This window comes from Benincasa hispida, chromosome 9 (assembly GCF_027475165.1).
Source record: "Benincasa hispida cultivar pf3 chromosome 9, pf3_genome.v1.1, whole genome shotgun sequence".
NCBI classification, from domain to species: Eukaryota; Viridiplantae; Streptophyta; class Magnoliopsida; order Cucurbitales; family Cucurbitaceae; genus Benincasa; species Benincasa hispida.
In genome coordinates, this window is record NC_143486.1 from 96,957,041 (window position 1) to 96,972,325 (window position 15,285).

Consider the following 15,285-nt stretch of genomic DNA (forward strand, 5'->3'; position numbering starts at 1 on the left):
ACAAGAGAAGGAGTAAACTCACTAATTGAAGACTCTTTTCACAGCAAATCTCGCTTTCTCCATGAATGGAAGCTCTCACTCTCGCTGGAACATCTGACTATCATTCAGCAAAACTCCAGTCGTCAGCCATAAAAAGACTCCTCACGAATAGATGAAGAATGGGAACGACACCATCACTTAGAACACTTAGTATTCTCGGAGTGAAAATCCAAAGAATGGCTCTGTTTAGATTTGGTAATGAAGAGAAAGAAAAGAATCATATACAACGATCAAGCAAGTGGGAGAAAGGCCAGTTTATCGTATAGACAAGTTTAGGTGAGGTATACAATCGTGTAGGAAAAAGTAGGCGATCATCTAAACGATCATTTAGTAAAAGCTCGGTGCTAAGCGATCATTTAGTAAAAGGTGGCTGATCATTTAGTAGATGCGCGCGCACGTGTAAGCAATCGTTTAGTAAAAGTGAACTATCGTATAGTCTCTCAATTGCAAACACTTCATGAGCAATTAACCATGTTTTTTCCAAAATGAATACAGTTTTCATTTTATTCTCCAGTTACAAAAACTGAATGGAACTTCCCACTAATGCGTGGTTACGGAGAAAACGGCTGCCAATTATTTCATAACTGTCCAATTAATTAATAATAAATATAATCATATTATATTCATTAACCTATAGTTTAATATCATATATCAACCATACTGTTTTCTCCTGCACTAGATATAAATCATATTTATATCCAATTCCTCCAATTAATGTATCTCATATATAAAGTCAGTCATATCATATATAATTAACCAGTTCCATTATATCATATATAATCGAACTCCCTCTTGTCAATTTGAATATTTCAAACTAACCCAAAAACTGATTCTCAACTTGAATCAAAGCTGCCAAAGGGACCTTATGGACATATGGCTCGAAGCTCCAACGGTATGTGAATAGCTGACTAAACTCTTTAGCCACGAGATCTACTGATAACTGACATAAATACCATTTATTATGAGACTTTTATTTAGAATTATGAGGGCTAACAAATAGAAAACGCGGTGATAATACTTAGAATTTGTGAAAATTTGAGTTTTACGTCGATTAGCACCTAAATCCTCACCGACCCAATATTATGCGTTACTCCGTGCCAAAGTGTCTATTTTTGTAGCTATCGTAGGAATCAAACGCGTGCATTGGAAATAAGCACTCGCAATCAAACGCATGCGCTGAAGCCATGCAAACGCAAAGATAAATGCATACGCTAAAAACCGAGCTATTGCGTAGATGAATGCATGTGGTGATCGCATGCGTCCATTGCATGGAAGTTGCGACAATCAAGCGAATGTGATAATCACTTGGAGGTTGCAGCCACGGAGTGATAGCCATAATAGAAGATCGCAAGATGGGTAGAATGTATTGATACTTCAGTTGAATCAAGCTCGAACGCATACCTTGGGAGTATCAACAAGATAAGACGATGTGACATTGCCCATATCGCGACAAAAGCAGCAGTGAGCCATAATGCAATCATGATAGTTGTTGGCTTTTAAACTCTATAAATAGCCTTTTGGACCTTCATTTCAAGGCATTCGAACTTCTATCTCAAGGTAGAGGTTTGCGATCACAAATGAAAACTTGAGCAAGATTTTCAGTAAGAATTCTTCATCTCCACGAACCAGACCGAGTGACGACCGGAGCTTTCGCTAGAGATAGAGCTCGAGAGAGATATCTCCACCATTCAGCCATGGCACCACCGGCAGCCTTGACGCAGAGTCCTTTGTTTCTCCTCTAACCTCTGTATTGTATTACATTTTAGCTTAAGATATTAAGACACTTTGTAATCAATGCATATCTTGATTCCTTCAATTCCATCTTCTTCATCATCTTTATCTTTATCATCGTTTACTTTCAGTGTTTATTTATCAAGGCGATCGCATACTTAATCGTGTAGGCTAGAGATAGGACGCATGTAGCAACCCACCGAGAGATGTGCGTTGTGCAAGTATAGTGAGTTAATCCTATTTGCTTGGTGAAAGGCTGTAGCAACGCTTATCTATGGTTTGTTGCAATGCTTGTCTCTAAGTTAAATAGCCGCGTTTAATTGCCTGAGAAGGTAAGAGATGGAATGCAATAAAGCAAAGTATGTATTATTCCTAGAGATAGGCACAATCTTATGCTCGACGCAATCATCCTCTATAGAGATATAGTCATGCGGTTGACCACCGAAAGGTGTGCGATGCGTTAGTGTGACGAGCTAGGATTACTCGAGCGATTTAATTTACTAAACATTACTATGCGTTAATGGTTATTGCGTATCTACCTATTCTTACCACAAGTCTTCTATTGCTCAATTTGTTTAGTTAGGAGTAAGAGTAGTGTATAAATCCATTAAACTTCTTTTTATTTTTATTCATCGCCTCAAATGCATTGCTTCACAAACATTATTGAGTGACAAGTCCTTGTGTTCGACCTCGGATCACCCAAGAAACTTGCGTTCGCGTGATACTTGGCGTGAGCATAAGAAAACTTGTGATAGGAACGCGTGGTCATTGCACGCCAGATTAACGCATTTTCATTCCGACGCATGGGCGTAAACGTATAGCTTAATTCATGTATAACGCATGATTGCGTGCGCAACCCCAATCTCATCAATTTTCTATCCAACATCCACCATTTATTAACTGTCAGGCATTCCACTAAAGACCAACAACTGAACTCTCCTTACCATAGATATATTTCATTGTCCATCGAATATAACCAATCGTCAGTACAATAAACCTTCATAGATGCTCGTAAGTACAGCTGGGCCAATTTATCGTTTTGCTCCTGTAGTTACATCTAACTTCTTATGTACCACTGATCCCTCTATTGAACAATAAAACATAGTCCTACTATGTGTGGACACCTCTCGGGCCATGAGAAGGTGTGTGGTGCCACATTGTTCAAGCCCTAGGATCAGCCCTTAAGGGAGCAATTTATCTACTTATCTCTGCTTCAGGGTAAGAATGAATTTCATCTTGTGTAGCTAAGTTCCCAGCTCCCAAATCAGACGAATCCTCAAAGTGGTAGGTTTGAGTCGGCGACCTGGCCACTCGCACCCATGCAAATCAAAGCACCACTTTCAATGGTAGGAGTTACCAACTCATTCAAGATTAAGGTCATGTTACCTATGGTCATCCTAGTGAAGTGAGCTCTCTGTCATGAACGACGTTATATAACGGGACGTTAACATTTCGTGGTTAAGTCTTATACAAACTCTTTGTATAGGACACCCCTGCTCACATACCCCCACACAAATGATCAGGATCAGACCATCTATAGCAAGTCACAACACTTGTAACTATTCTACAAAGCGCGACGCATCCGTAGCATTACCAGGATAAGGTTTCCCTTCTATATCCATATACTATAGACCATTTTGGTTATCACTTAAGACATGATCCACTTGTATGTCATCATATACATGCTTAAGTTACATAAAGACAAGCAGGGATTTTAGTTTATTTGTTTGTGGTAAAGCAAATCTAATATAGATATGTTGATTCAGATTTTGCAGGTGACCAAGACAAAAGGAGATCATTAATAGGTTATCTATTTTTATATGGTCCAAATTTACTATGTTGGAAAGCAAATCTTCAGTCAATCATAGCCCTATCGACTACTGAAGCAGAATATATGGCATTATCAAAAGCTATAAAAGAAGCATTGTGGTTAAAGGGGTTGATGAAGGATTTTGGTATCAATCAAACAGTAGTTAAGATCTACTGTGATAACAAAGTGCCATTCATCTTTCCAAAAACCTTCAATATCACTCAAGAACTAAACACATAGATATTAAATATCACTTCGTAAGGGACAGAATAGAAAAAAGTAAAGTCAAAGTTCATAAAGTTCATACCAGCAAGAATGATGTTAATATGCTTATTAAACCAGTTTCAAAGCTTAAGCTCTCCAACTGTCTTGGTCAGATCGGCTTCCAGCTTCCTAAAAAAGGGTGAAAACAAGTTAGATCTGGAAGGAGAAAAGCTTGCATGTTGAGCTTAAGGTGGAGATTTGAAGTATAAAATAAGCTCAAGCATACAAAACAAATCTTCAACAGCTTATTACATTTTTATTTACAGTTCGTTATGTAACTACTTGTATCAGCTAAAAAGTATAAATATGCATCATTTAGAATTTCGTAGTACAATTTTTCATAAGCTTACAAGAAAGCTACAAGATCTGTAAAGAAAAGTGGGACTTAGCTCTTGAAATAAAAGTTCTTCTCTTTCCCGTGGATGTAGGCACTATATTGCTGAACCACGTATATCTCCGTGTAGATCTTCTTCTCTTCTTTCTCTTTATCATATTGCATGTTCATCTTCTTTTTCATTCACACAACAAAACTCACGCAAATAATCAAGAAAGAAAAGGGTTAGAGAGAGGTTTCCTCCGCTCCTTGATCGGCGATGGTGGTGGTTCTCTTCCCTCTTGTTCTTCTTGGCACCACAGCACAGCTCTAAAGATCTAAAACTAAGACTAAGCTAAAAATAAGACTAAAAACTGAGAGTTGAGAACTTGGAACTAAAAAAACTCCTTCATCTGGTGGGATTTCTTCTATTTATAGGCGTCAGTCTTCTCCAACTTGATGATGAGCAGCATTAACTTCCATACCTTGGTCAGTCACCTGACACTCATATGCTTTTCAGACGCCAACCGCTGCAGGTGCCCATGCTTGCAAGTGGTGATTTGACACAAACAGCCTGAATCAATGAATCTTTCTAGCGTTGAATCCCTCCGACGCATGGCCCAGGTGTTAGACTTTGCCTGCAAAACTTTTCTTAATCATGCGTTAGCCTCTTGTTGAGATCCTACAATATCATGCGTTAGTGCCGCAGTACTTTAGCAATAAACATTATTTTGCATGAGTTTGATAATGTTCGAGTAATTCCATGCATTTCTTCTAAAAATGATGAGATTTTATTATTAAAGACCCTAATTGTTCCAACTTATGAGCCACAATAACTTATATTTCTACAAGTTATCACTGACTCACATACAATCTCTCTTTCTTTATTTCTCTGTCAATTTCAATGCCAAGAATCCTTCTAGATTCCCCTAGGTCTTTCATGTCAAACTCTTTCTTTAGAAGCATCTTGACTTGCCCCAACTCTTCTTTGGAACTCCCAGCCAGTAGTATATCATCTACATAAAGGAGTAGATAAACTAGTTCTTTGAAGCTTTTAGAGTTTGTATACACACACCAATCATAGGAGCTTCTCTTGAATCCTATTTTGGAGATTACTTCATCAAAGTTGTCATTACCAACACCTTGGTGACTGCTTGAGTTCATAGATTGATTTTTTTAGTAGACACACCAAGTCATCTTCTCCTTTCTTCACATACCCTTGAAGTTGCTTCATATAGATAGTTTCATTCAACAATCCATGTAAGAATGATGTTTTCACATCCAATTGTCTAACTCCAAGTCCTTTTGAACAACTAGGGAGAGAAGTAGCCTAATGGATGTGTGTTTCACAATAGGAGAAAAGACCTATGTATAATTAATTCCTTCCTTACCCTTTTGCAACTAGTCTTGCCTTGAATCTAGACTTTTGGACCTCTGAAATATCTTCTTTGAATTTGTATATCCACCTACATGAAATAGGTTTGTACCCTTTAGGCAAAGGCACTAATGTCCATGTATTATTAAGGTTAAGAGACCTCCTTTCATCATTCATTGCCTCAATCCACTTTCTAGCATCAAAGCTGCTAGTTGCTTCCTCAAAACTGGTGGGTTCATTGTTGCTTAATGAAATTGCAGCACTCAATGCAACACTAGCAAAGTCAGATTGTAAGTACCTTATAAAGGGCACAATGGTTCTCCTTGTCTTGTCCGTTGCTAAGGAATAATTTTGTAGGTCTTCTTGTATCTCTACTTGTTCTATTGACACAAATTCACTTGTCTCAACAGTGTCATTGCCTTCATCTTCTAAATTATGAGAAGAAGTAGAAGCTCTCTGATCATTTTGAGGCTCAACCTCAAACATTCTACTATTGGTCTTAGACATAGGTGTAGATTGTTTCTCGGACATCATAAACATCTCATTTTCTCTTAACACAACATCTCTACTGTTAACACATCTCTTTTCAATAGGATTCCAAAGTCTATATCCTTTCACTCCAGGTGTAAGCCTAAAAACATGCATTTGACAACCTTAGGTTTCAACTTACCTTGGATTTTATGCACATACCCTACACACCCAAACACCTTCAAGGACGAGGGGGAAGGGGGCAGGATCGGTAAGAGGCGAGGTATGATACTGGGCCAATACTGGGCCAAAAAATAGAAGCTTACAATTTTTTTTTTTATACATTATGTGTCAGGCAAGAAGAGAAAAGGGGCTGGGCGTTCGGTCGGAACTAGGAAGGGGCAGGACCGAGAAGGGGGCGGGATCAAGTGGGGATCGGAAAGGTTCTTTACTATTTTTACCCCGGTCTTTAGTCCGGCCGAGTATGATATCAGGCCAAAAAAAAGTAGCTTACAATATATATTCTTTTTCTTTTTAAATATCCTAACTCATTGTTGTGTTATGTTGACTTCTAATTTATCTATTTCATGAAAAATGTAGGTTATAATGTTAGAAATGAAGCTTCATCCTAATAATCATTTCCCTGCAGCCCTTCCATGTCGTTCCCATATAGGAAAGGTTATCCCTAAAATTTAAAAAAAAAATAACTTCGACACAATTAGCCATGTTTAGACAAACATGGTTTGCTCCTCTCCTTGACACAAACATCATCTTCAATGGACAACTGATTCATTATATTTTTCTTCGAGGGACTGAGGAACCTAGAAGAGATGTTATTAGTTTTAATCTTCTAGGAAATAAGGTATCATTCAGCCAAATAGAGTTTAACCTTATTACAGGACTGAAATATCAAACTAAAACTGTGAGGGGAGAAAACTATTTTGTTAAACTTGGAGCAACGCCGATGTTGTTTACATGTCCTTCAACCTCTCTAGGATGCGCCGATATTGTTTACATGTATCAGCATGCATCGGAAGCAACGAGGATTAATAAGCATTCTAATTTATTAATTTTGGCTGTAAGTAAAGCATGTGTATACAATAATAAGAGGGTTTGAAGAAATACCTTTGTAGAACCTTTATAATCTCGATTCTCAGCTGCAAACTTCTCCAAATCTTGCTGTGGACCACCTCAAGATATTCCCCACTATTCTCTTGGAGCTTTAGATTGAGTTGTTGGACTCAAAATAAGCTTGAATGAAGAGAACTTGGAGAAAAACTCACTACAACAACCCATTTGAAGAACAACTTCTTCAAATTGAATTTTTCAACAAAAAACTCTATTTGTGCATGCCCCAATTCCACTTTCATCTTCTCTATTTATTGCAGGACTTTTATGCAAAGAAGATAGCTGCATGAGATGCAGCTCATGCTTGGAATATTGAGGCCAAACTTAAGTGAGATTAGTGTGAGTTAGTTCATGATAGTGGAGAAATCCCATTTCTCAAATTTGTGTTCTTTCCAAATTTTTCAATATCAAAATTGATTTACAAAATTCATTTTAATTTGAGAATCGAAAATTTTATTAATTTGATAAAGATTAATTTCATAAATTAATTTTTCTAAATAAAATTAATAAATAATTTAATTAATTCTAATTAATTTAATATCAAATATTAAATTAATTTTACACAAATTCTACCTTCATGAATTTAATATTTAAATCATATTTAAATATTAACTAATTCTCCAATTCCGTTTAATTCTTAAAATTAAACGTGTAATTATATCTCATATAATTACCAATTCCCTTAATTCTAATTTGAACGTTTCAAATTAACTTATCACGCTACTTTAAAGCTAATCCATTTATGAGCTAGTAAGGGGACCTCCGGACCTACAGATCATGAGCTCCAACGATCCGAGATTAATTGGCTAAACTCATTACACCGAATTAACCCCCCATTCGTTAACTAATGGGTAACTCCACTAAAGCCCATAGTTGCACTCCCCTCACTGTAGATATATTATGTCCACTCGATATAATCATGATTAGTAAGTTAACCCTTCACAGGTTGTTTGTAATAATGGTTAGGTCAAATGTTTGTTTTACCCCCGAGATTACCTCTTGTTTCTTAAGTCTCACTGATCCTCTAATGAACAATTGATTTGTGATCCAATCAACAAACCGAGTCTCTCTCGGGTTAATGAGAGGGTGGGGCCCCTTGTTCAAGACCTAGAGTCAACACTTATGGGAACAACCTCTCTACTATTCTTGAAAGTGGGTAGGAGTGAATTCCATTTTGCACTCTATGTCCCCAGCTATCTACCCGGTCTTACCCCTGAAATTGAGATTTATTGAGTCAGCACTATTGAGCCAATCCTCACCTATGCAAATCTAAGGATAATCCCGAATAAACAGGAATTCATAGTTAGCTCAGGATCAAGGTCAAGTTACATAGGTCATCGATTTGAAATAGTCAGTCTTAAACAGTAAACAACATTATAAAGTAAGAGTGACTGATTTCGTGGTCCGATCTTGTACAAACTCATTTGCACAGGACGACCCCACTTTTCATGCCATAATATGTACGAATTGGGATCACATCGTTTGTAGCACTTTACAACTCTTTGTAACAACTACAGAATAGGCCGCATCCGATAGTGTTACTAGAATAAGGCACCCAACCTCATTTATATACTATTTATCATTTTGACTATTTACTCGAACCTGATCAAGTTTTATGTCTCCACGTAAAGTTCAAGTACTCATGTAATAGTCATGGGTCTTTTTAGTTTATTGGATTTCTAATAAACAATACACATATTCAATAACAACTTATTAAATTTTCATAATAAGTTTTATTGTTTACAAACCACGAGTTTTAGGACATAAAACCCAACAATCTCCCACTTGGACTAAAACTCTAGTGGTAACTTATATATCAAAATATATAATATTGAGTTTTTGAGTTTTATAGAGAAATATAATAAACTAGGCATCCTATACCCATGGTTTACCATTCAGTATCCCATACCCGATATTTCTCCCACTTGTCTTAGGTTATTAACCTAGTATTCCTAGTCTTACTAGGTGATTCTCAAAGACTTTAGCCGAGAGAATCATTGTAAACATGTCAGTGTACAATAGACTTCTTATTAAACTATATGGGGAATGCATCTTATAATCAATAATGACCAGGAAGTCTTACTTTCCTCCCACTACATTGAGGTACTCTTAACTCTTTGAGTAAGACGCATCTAACCTATCTAAACAACTCTTGTTTAACAGTGTTAATTCAATATCTCTTTATTGATTTTATGCAAGTTTTATGGAAACAAATAATAAGGTGATCTGGAACACCATTCCAATAATAGGAATGATATTTGAGAAAACAATCTAAGGCTACAAGAAAGTTTATCGCTCGATTTCAAGTTATATCAAATAGATCTAGAAAACTTTAAACTTTCTATATTTTGATTTAATCGAAGTATTTTGGTTTTATTTTACCTAACAAGTTTTGTACGCTGTGAACGTTTCAAGTGTTCTAAACTTATTGTTTAGGTTAAATAACTACTTGTCTTAATTGATTTCTAGCCATTTAAAATATCTGAATATTTACAAATGGCCTTTAATTAGGTTGGTTCTTAACAGAAGTTGTTATGAGATAGAACAGACATAATTTTAGAAAATGAAAATTTCATTTACAACAAAAATATATACATTTTGTTCTTTATAAGATAACAAAAGCAGGTAAAATTATCATCAGATAGCAACATCTCCCACTGGTTAAACTAAGCAAGCGGTCTTCAAGAACTAGTTTGCCTGTTTTGCTTTCTCTACTCTCTTCTTAGCAAGGTATTGAGGGCAGTTCCTCTTCCAGTTCTCTTCCTCGTTGCAGTGGAAATACTTTCCTTTGTTTGCAGCATTATTCTTGTCTTTTTTCCCAATGGGTTTCTTCTTCCCTTTCCCTTTGCTCTTCTTAACAGGAACACTTTTACTCTGTAAAGATGAAGCAACATCATACTTTTTGGAGGACATTCCTCTCTTCCAACAGTAGTAACGTTTACTTCTGATTCAAGATCTCTAGTTCTCAACATAGTTTGGTAAGCATGTAGCTCATTCAGCAAAGTAGTCAAACTGTATTCAATTTTATTCATGAGTGCATTCATGCAGAACTGTAGAAAACTCTTCGGAAGAGATTCTAGAATAAAACTGATTTGACTTCTCTCGTCAACAACAGCGCCATTTACTTCCGCCACATTAAAGTGGGCCGTCATGTCCAAGACATGTTCAGGAATAGATGCCCCTTCTTTCATGCGGCAGTTGTAAACATAATTTATAACATCATGCCTTAGGGAGAACGGCGGTTGCCCAAACATCCCTCGTAGAGATTCCATAATCTCTTTGGCAGTACTTATATCTTCATGTTTCTTTGCCAAAACATCAGATATGCTGGAAAGGATATAGGCATGGGCTTTATCATTCGCCCTGATCCATCTATCATATGCATCCCGAACAGTTCGATTTGCGTTAGAACTTGGAACAGCGGACAATCCTCTGTTAAGACGAACCGTAAATCGTCTATCACCAATATAGTATTCAAATTTGATTTACAGGTTACATAATTATCCCCAATCAGTTTATCAGACACCAACGATTGTACTAGTGAACTCGTCATTCTGAAATTATAAACAAATTTTATAAATAAATTGATTTTTAAACTCAATCAAGTTTTAGCAAAGTAATAATATACCCAAGATTATTTTTGCAACAATACTACAACAAGACATTCTTGACTAAATACTATCTTCATAATAACTCATATTCCGATAGTCATTTAACTATCGTTTTTTGTCAGAAATTACCAACTCTTTATTAATCTTGTAAGTGTAACCCTCTGTTCTTAGACTTTAGAAGTCTGATCCTAATGATACTCCCGAAGTTGGAAAGTCAAAGTTGAAACCGACTTTAGAAATCCAATCCATTTCTAGAGTTTGAGTTATTCTGAATCCTATGTTAAAACCTTCCAAGGGGATAACCATCATTAAACAACAGCGAAGCTGACTTAAAGACGATAAGCAGGCGTAACATAGGAAGCTCACGATTCAAACCAATAGAAGAGACCGTAGGATATGTTGACACATATCCCTCATTCGCTTTGGTCTTGATCTATGACGAACACTTTCCGAATGGAGGTTACTTCTAAGGTGACACGAAGTGCTGCACAGATCTCACGGTGGGAATGGACGTGAGAATTGAAATATATCATATATTTGATTTTTCAGTGAACAACTTCCCCTCATTCACCATGATCAATTCACACAAACACTTTCCGAATGGAGGTCACTTCCAGGGTGACACGAAGTGCCGCATGAATCTTTCTGTCTGAACATCTTGAGAACGTGAAAATTTTAAAATCGAAACATTACATTTGATCTTAAAGTGAACAACTTCCCCCATTCACCAAAATCTCAATTCATGTAAACACTTTCTGAATTGAGGTCACTTCCAGGGTGACACGACGTGCCACATGATTTTTTGATTATGAACTCTTAGAGACGTGGAGCTAAAAATAATGTAAAAGTAAAAAACATGCAAGATGAAGCAATTTGGATCTAAAGCACTCTAATTATATTAATTTTAAGGATTAAGCATGCTTGTTCAAAACCGAAAAACATAGTTTGTAAAGCAAACCTTGATATAGCTTAAAATTGAAGCAATCCTCTAGATGTTTCTTTTATCATGAATACTTCGTGGACCATCGCTAGAGTCTTTCCCGCTATTCTTCAGTCTTAGAACAGATTGTGGGATCCAAGAACGTGATGAATTTTAAAGGAAAAAAGGAGTTGGAGAGAACTTGGAGCTAAGTATTTTGAGAGGAAAATTACAGCTTCAAAAGCCAGCTAAATCAACCAAATTCTTAGCATCTTTCTCCTATTGAAAGAAGAAATCATGCACAACAAAATCACCTCAAAGTGACAACAAATTGAAGATTAATTATAGTAGGATTTGAGGTGTTTTAAGAGGTGAAATGTGAGAAAAATCCATTACCTCAGATTCTTGAATTTCTAAAATTAAAAAATTTAGATGAAAATTAATTTTCTTAAAATTAATTCAAATAATTAGTTTTAAATAAAATTGATTTTAAAATCAATTTTAAATAAAATTATTCTAATAATTAATTTTAAATAATTATTTAAACGATTTAATTAATTATATTAATTTAATATCAAATATTAAATTAATAATTAACACCAATGTCGATCATGAATTATTAGAATTAATTTTAATGATTTTATTGCTTTGATTTTACAAATTGGTTCCCTATTCATGTGTACAATTTTGAAATATTTCCAACTCTCCATATTTTAATTCATAGTTAAACGATAAGACGTTAGGTATATCGAATATAATTAACACTTACCTCATACACAAAATTTGAACGTTTCAAATTTTTTCATCACACGATTCTAAAGTTTGATCCGATATGAGCTAGCAGAGAGACCTAATGGATTTACAGCTTATGAGCTCCAATAATCCGAGATTAATCGACTAAATTCTTTAACCTAGTTAACCAACATTCGTTAACTATCAGGACACTCCACTATAGCCCAGTAATTGCACTCTCCTCACTATAGATATATTTCTATCCACTCGATATAACCATGATTAGCAAATTGACTATTCACAAGTTGTTTGTAATTATGGTTGGGTCAAAATGACCATTTTACCCCTGTAATTACATCTTGTTCCTTAAATCTCACTGATCCTCTAATGAATAATTGGTTTGTGGTCCAACCACCAAATCGAATCCTTTTCGGGCTAATGAGAGGGTGAGACTCTTTTCAAGACCCAGAATCAGCATTTAAGAAAACAACCTATCTATTATCATTAGAATTGGGTAGGAGTGAATTCAATGTTGCAGGACTAGGTCCCCAACTATCTACCCAGTCTTATCTATAAAATGGTAGGCTTATTGAGTCGGCAAACTTGGGTCACTCTCACCCATGCAAATTAAAGGATAATCCCGAATAAACAAGAGTTCATAGTTAGCTCAAGATTAAGATCGAGTCACCTAGGTCATCATATTGAAATATTAGTCTTAATGGTAAACAACGTTATAAAGTAAAAGTGACTATTTCTCGGTCCCTTCCATAGGACGCCTCACTCGCATGTCTTCACATGGACGATTCAAGATCACGTCGTTTGTGTCAAATACAAAGTGGGTCACATCCATAGTATCTCCATAATAAAGTATCCAACCTTATCCATATACTATAGACCGTTTTGGCTATTTACTCGAACTTGATCCACTTTTATGTCTTCACATATAGTTCAAGTATTCGTGCTATAGTTATGGGTTCTTAGTTTATCGAATTTAGGGTTCTTAAATGCAGTTTACATATTCAATAGCATCTTTACTGAATAAACCTCGATAAGACTTTATTATAAAATAGATTCCATTTATTGTTTACAAACCACGAGTTTTAGGACATAAAATCCAACACATAATTACAGATAGTTGCAGAGGAAAATGAGGAATAATGTACATATATATATACACCCCTGAACTTTGGCGCTTGATTCCCCATCCTCGACCTTAGCCATCTCTCACCCCAATGAAAATAACTTATATACATATATAGATATAAGCGAGATTGGTTTACATATACGTATATAGGTATAATAAGATCAATATATATATATATATATATATATACACTTTACAAAAACCATAACTTCAATGATCAACCCTTTTCTAATTATCATCTCAATTCCTTCATACTTTAATACATTTCTAAGATATGAATGTTGTAATATTTAAGTTGAAGGCTAGACTACAATATTTGTAATATTTAAAATTTAAGTTTTAAAAATCATGGGATTGAATATATTAACTATATATATCTTTGGACATAAGATATTATTGATTTCATTGGGAAATTTATAGAGTTTTATTTGAATAAGAAATATGTTGAAAATGACCCATTTAATATAGAAATTTCTATAGGGTTAAGAATAAATTTTAAAATGATTAAAAAATGAACAAATTTAAAAAACAAACAAAGAATTTCCTCCCATGGGATCTTGATCCTCGCAAATTCCCTATAGGAAATTTTGAGGAAATGGGGATTGAAATAGGGATCACAGATGGGGCCGAGCAATCCTTCCTTGGCCTCGTCCCACCATAGACATCTTTAATTCTTGCAAGCATTGTATTAAAAAAAAGGAATAAATTGGTGAATCTACCGCAACCAATAAAGCTTATAGTTAAAATTGATACAATTATTGAGTCTGAAGTTTAAGTTGATACCATTCTATAATCTAAGAGTGTAATTTGATTTTTTTTTTTCCAAAAAAGATATATTATTTGTTATTATTATGTATGTTTTCTAATTAGACTTGTGACATTCAATGCAAAATTCATTTTGATTTTGAATAATTAAACAAAACAACATTTCTTTTTGAATTCTAGAGGAATAAATAGGGCCTTAATCACAAAGTGATGGTAAGTTTCGCTTGATAGCTATTTGATTTTAGATTTTCGATTTTTAAAAAAATCATGTGTTGTTTTATAACTTATTTACCATAATTTTCATTTTTCAAAGTGATTTTAAAAAATATTTAATGGTAGATAACAAAATTGAAAAAAAAAGAAAGAATAAGTGATAGTAGTAACTATGAGATTAATTTTAAATAATCAAATACAAAAAAGAAATATGATTATCAAATTGAGTCCCATTAAGTGTATGTTTGGTAACGTTTTCGTTTTTCTTTTTACATTTCTTATTTTTTATGAATTCGAAACAGGAATATGTTTGGTAACTAATTCATTTTCTTATTTCTTAGGAAAAAAAAACAAAAACAAAAACTTATTTGACAATCATTTCTTGTTTCTTGTTTATCGTTTATTGTATTTTTTCTCTCTAACATTTTCTCTTATTTTATAGTTTAAATATAATTTAATTTTGTAAAATATAAATATAAAACATACATTAAAATATAAAAAATAATTATCAAATGCAAATAATAACTAAAATAATCTACATTATCAAATACAAATTAGTCTAAATGCAAAATTAACAACAATAATATTCCACTTGAGTCATTCGTCTTAAATGATGTTGACTCAAGTCCTGATCAATTATATTATTATATAAATATTATGGTCGTAAAATATTAAACTTAAGCTAAATGAATGTCTTATGAAACAAAATTTGTATCTTATAAAATTCTAGTTAATTTCAAATGTACTAAAATATTAAAGTTAAAATAATATAT